At 31.7% G+C, this 5266-nt stretch overlaps 1 long non-coding RNA gene across 1 annotated transcript; it reads right to left on the bottom strand.

Moving 5' to 3' along the window:
* Positions 1-469: 469 nt before the first annotated feature.
* Positions 470-3368, bottom strand: LOC133789949 (uncharacterized). The gene is made up of 3 exons (XR_009873802.1): positions 2878-3368; positions 1866-1929; positions 470-705 (listed from the first exon to the last, which is right to left on the bottom strand). It is a non-coding gene; the product is annotated as an uncharacterized LOC133789949 (long non-coding RNA).
* Positions 3369-5266: the final 1898 nt, after the last annotated feature.

Here is a 5266-nt window from a genome sequence, read left to right as displayed (position 1 = left end):
ATAATTAGCATAAGTCAGATATGTGATCAAGGATATACTGTTAATTTTTCCTGCAATGATTGTAGTGTGATTGAACAAAATGGAAATTGCGTCCTAAAAGGATTCAGATCAATTTATAATTGCTATACACTGTCTCAAAATTTGTCATTTCACTCTGCCATAAGCAGTTCAGCACATCTGTGGCATGAAAAAGTTTGTCACATTAATTTAAAAAACTTGAAAAAATTGTCAAATGCGTGTATTATTCGAGGATTACCCATACTAGGTAAAAAGTCTACAGGTAAGTGTGGACCTTGCCAACTTGGTAAGCAATTAAAGATCACTCACAAAGGTATTTCAAATGTGAATACCACAAAGATCTTAGAATTTCTTAACACGGATCTAATGGATCCAATTCAGGTTGAAAGATTAAATGGAAAAAGATACATCATTGTGTGCGTAGATGTAACATCCCTAAGGTAGGGTACGTCTGCCACATACTCGTAATTCTAGGGTTTACGAGTATGTAAGGCACTTGACCAAAAGAATTAAATAAAATGATACGAAGAAATACAGAAAAATTTAAACTTTTATATAAACTTATTAGAAGAAATTATTACACGTATGAATACTTTAAATTTAAGGCAGCCATATGAAAACTCTAAACCATTATTGCATTGCTACTGAGTCCGTGCTCCACAAGTTGCTCAACAGCTAAAGCCACACCTGGAAAAATGTTGGAAAATAACATAATGAGCTAACGCTCAGTAAGCAAATCTCATGCATACACATACACATGAATGTCGTGAGTTTGTAGTGCACATATACTAATATGCTGACTTAAATACTTATGCATTTCATTTATTGCTCATGCACTTTCAAACTTTACTTTTATGCTCTTTCTTTTAGTTTCACATTTTTATGGGCCCAATATCACTTGTGCACACTGTTTGATTCAGCCAATGCCTGCAGGGCTTGTTACACATATCATATAGAATCCCATGGGTTCTCCTCCGGCTAGCCATCATCTCAGCTAGGCTCATCATAGCACTCATTTCATCGTTGCCATAGCTGCCATACTTATTACACATATGGAGGAGAAAGACGGAAACATGGCAAACATATCTGAATGGTCAACTCTGACCTAGCCCACACTAGTGGGCAGCCACTATAAGTCTTATAGACTTCCGTCTTCTTTACTGAACTTACTTGATTGCTTCATCAAAACAGTGGCACCCTTTTTAAACATCTTATTATCACTTTGCTTAAGCCTTGTGTCATTAAAATGTTTAACTTTACATAAGACTTTTCAAGACATTTCATAACTTTTCTCATATTCATATGCATGGTCTTATATCACATAATAATGTATCACATAACTGTACATGCCATGCATACATGCTGATGCTGAAATGCCAATGTTCGTGTTCATGACTGATGTTGATGGTATTCAATCAAGGCATTGTATCACATCTCATATAACTCAAAACATCTTTAGTCATAATACATGAAGCTTTGGGTTGGTGGCGTTGTTATACCTTAACGTAGAGCTATGGCTCAGGTCTAAGGTTTCCAGCCTAAAAACTTAAACGCTTCATATATCATAACATATAACAAATCATGAACATAGAGTAATCCACATATCCATCAACATAAGAACACATACTTGCACATAATTCATATCATTCTTAACCAAGTAAGACATCTTTCACATATCACAGAATTCATCAATTACATATCACACAACACCCTTATGGTGTTCATATAACCATTCTTCACATACTTATCATATGCATCATCATCATACCATACTTAACTCATCAGATGTACACAATCAATGTAGTCATGCATCTTACACTTAAGCACAAAAGGTGAGATTTACTTACCTTAGGTCCTTAGCTTATTTTAAAATTCCTCACCAAGAGTCAATCAATCAAATCCATGCAAATCCTATTCAAGGCACATCATTTATTAAATTCTATCAAAATCATAAATATACACTATTGATAGTGTATATTAATAATACCAGAAACTATATAAATGATAACAATAATTATTATCAACGTAATGCAAATAACTCTTCATATAAAACCATGATTTAAACCTTGCTCATAAGATAATGTACTCTTATGATAATAATAATAATAATAATAATCCCAACAAAAATAATAATTATCGTCTATAATTAAACTTATTTCGATATTAATAACAAAATACTTCAATAGCAATACGTATATGGATGTATATATTCAAATAGTCATTTTATAAAAGAAATCATATTTTTAACATAAAGTTGTAATAATCAATATAATGATAATAATATAAATATAAATATTTATATTATTATTAATTAGTCATAATATCAATTCCAGTGATATAATAAATATACTTTCTCCAAAATTCACTGGTCTTACAAATATCAATAACTGTAAGAAACTAATATTTGATATTATTTTAATATTCAAATATTAATAAAATATTAATATACAATAATAATGGTTAGATAATAGGTTTACTATAAATCATACTTTTCATATATATATATATATATATATGAATCTGTATTCTTGATTTACTTAACAAAATAATAACAATAATAATTAAAATTACTTAATCATAATAATTTCCATATTAATATAAAATCAATTAAATATGTATTTTTATACTTTATTTAATATCTAATATTTTCTAGAAAATTGGACAGCACAACGGCTATAAAGTGGACAATTCCAAAATCAAAACCTGTATAAAAAATATATATAATCCCAGACAGCCAGTAAATTACAGAAAATATTCCATATATCAATAATATATAATTATATACTATAAATACACATAATAACAATTACTCTAATCAATCACAATTAAATCACAATATATAGGTTAAAGAAATTATACCAAAATGATCGGGTTCCACAACAAGTCAAACGATGATTTTCTGAGACTCAAAACGTACTTCGGAACCTCGAACACTAAGTTTCGACCGTCAGTCTACGGTGGATCGCGGTGGCTCGTGGTGGGCCCACCACCCAACTATGGTAGATGTAGGAACAAGTTATTGGGTTTTGAAGCCCACAACACGAGGAACACGATGGTGGTGACGGATCGGCAAACGGATGCCCGAGGTGGCCGAATCGCAACTTTGAAGTCGCGGGGTGGCCGAACTTAAATCGAGTGGTTGAGGCGTTTAATCGGCGAGTGAGCTCTAGATTCCCGCGTGGGTCGATAGTTCGGAGGCCTCTGAATCCAACGGTCCGGCGCGTGGCTAAAAATGGTGGCCGGAAAGTACTCCTGCGTCGTCGGCAACAGTAATACGCAGAGGAGAGAGAGAGAGAGAGAGAGAGAGAGAGAGAGAGAGAGAGAGAGAGAGAGAGAGGGAGAGAGGGAGAGAGGGGTTTTCTGAGGAGAGAGAGAGAGGGGCTCGGGTAAAAAGAAAGGCTGAAGCCTTTTATTTTATTTTATTTATTTATTTATTATTATTTTTTTAAAAATTACACTTGGACCCAAAATATTAAAATTCTTTTCAAATAAGTCCTTTAGCAAAACTTTCTTAATTTTATAAAAATCCCCAATTAAAATTATATGACATTCGGGTCCTATACTTGACTACTCAAGTTTCTCTCTCTTTAATCTCATTAAAAACATAAAATGATATTTTAAACACTATTTTTCCATTACTATTTCTTAAATTTGTAAACTTGTACATTTTATGTATTAAAACTCTGATTTATAATAAAAAATGTATAATGAAAATGTTGGATATTACAGTAGATGACTTCTCACTTTTTACTTGGGTTGATCTTTTAAGAGTAAAATCTGACACTTTTGAAGCCTTCAAAACACTGTGTTTATAAATAATAGTTGAAAATGATTGTAATATTGGCAAGATTGATAGAATTCGTAGTGATCATGGTAAAGAATTTGAGAATGTTGTGTATGATGAATTCTGTAGATCTTGTGGTATATCTCATGAATTTTTAGCTCCCAAAACTCCTGAACAAAATGGAGTTGTTGAGAGAAAAAATAGTACTCTTCAAGAAATGGCAAGAGTAATGTTGAATAGCAAGAAATTGTCCAAAAGATTATGGGCTGAAGCTATTAATACTACTTGCTACACAATAAACAGAGTGGTAATACATCCAGGTACTACCAAAACTCCTTATGAGATCTTGTAAGGTAAGCATCCAAATGTAAGTTATTTACATATCTTTGGTTGTGTGTGTTACATATTGAGAGATCGCAAAAATAATGGAAAATTTGATGCTAAAATTTATGTAGGTGTTTTTCTTTGTTATTCCATAAACAGTAAGGCATATCGTGTGTACAATATGAGAATACAAACTGTTATGGAGTCTGCTAATATTGTTGTTGATGATGTCAAAGATTTTTCAGAATTTTCAACAAGAGTCAAGATAGACAAACTCATGGAAGACATGCTTGCTACTTCAGATGCCCAGAATGATGTATCAGAAAGTCCTTCTGATGCGAAAAAAACTGAAACTCCATCATCATCCATGGCATCTAATACATCCACATCTAAACAGGCAAAGGCACAAATGCTGAAAATCATCACTGATTCAATACAGAGAGATGTTGGGAATACATTTTACAGGATTATACAATATTTTTATGTATGTTTCATATATTAAACAAAGTAACAAATAAAACATTCTAGAAACATGTTTCTAATGCATTTCATAAAGTAAATCAAAATAACAAAGTTTAAGAATCTTACTTTTAAGTAGCGGATATTAAAACTCCTTCCTTCACTCTCCCTAACCCTTGTTCCTTTCTGTCGCAGAGTAATGACGAGAGAGTGAACTAGATTTTCAAACTACACAATCTTCAACAATTTCCTTTGATCACCTAGACTAAGGTGGGAAATTCTCAACACATAAGATGGACGAATATGGAGAAGAAGAGAGTGTATGTTGGGCGGCCAAATTAGGTCTTTTGTGTCTACTTTTATTTTCCCGGAGAATAAAGGCTCTTAGAAAAAACTTTCTTCTTCCTAAAAACCCTAGACTTAAGTACCTATTTATAACAACACTTTAGGGTTAATTTTATTTAATTAAATAATCAAAATAATAGCTTAAAATGCCATATATAGCCGAACACTATAGTGTTTGCCAAGCCTTGGGATTTTTACATTTTTAAATTCAAAGCATAAAAGCCTTTAAATTCAAATAGTATTATTTTCTATAATTATATAATAAAACAAAAAACTCTTATTAATTAAATAAATAAATATAATAATGTATAGATATATTAAAAATTGATTTCGTAC

This window comes from Humulus lupulus, chromosome 7, assembly GCF_963169125.1.
Source record: "Humulus lupulus chromosome 7, drHumLupu1.1, whole genome shotgun sequence".
Taxonomy (NCBI): Eukaryota; Viridiplantae; Streptophyta; class Magnoliopsida; order Rosales; family Cannabaceae; genus Humulus; species Humulus lupulus.
This window is presented reverse-complemented; position numbering and strand designations above follow the sequence as displayed.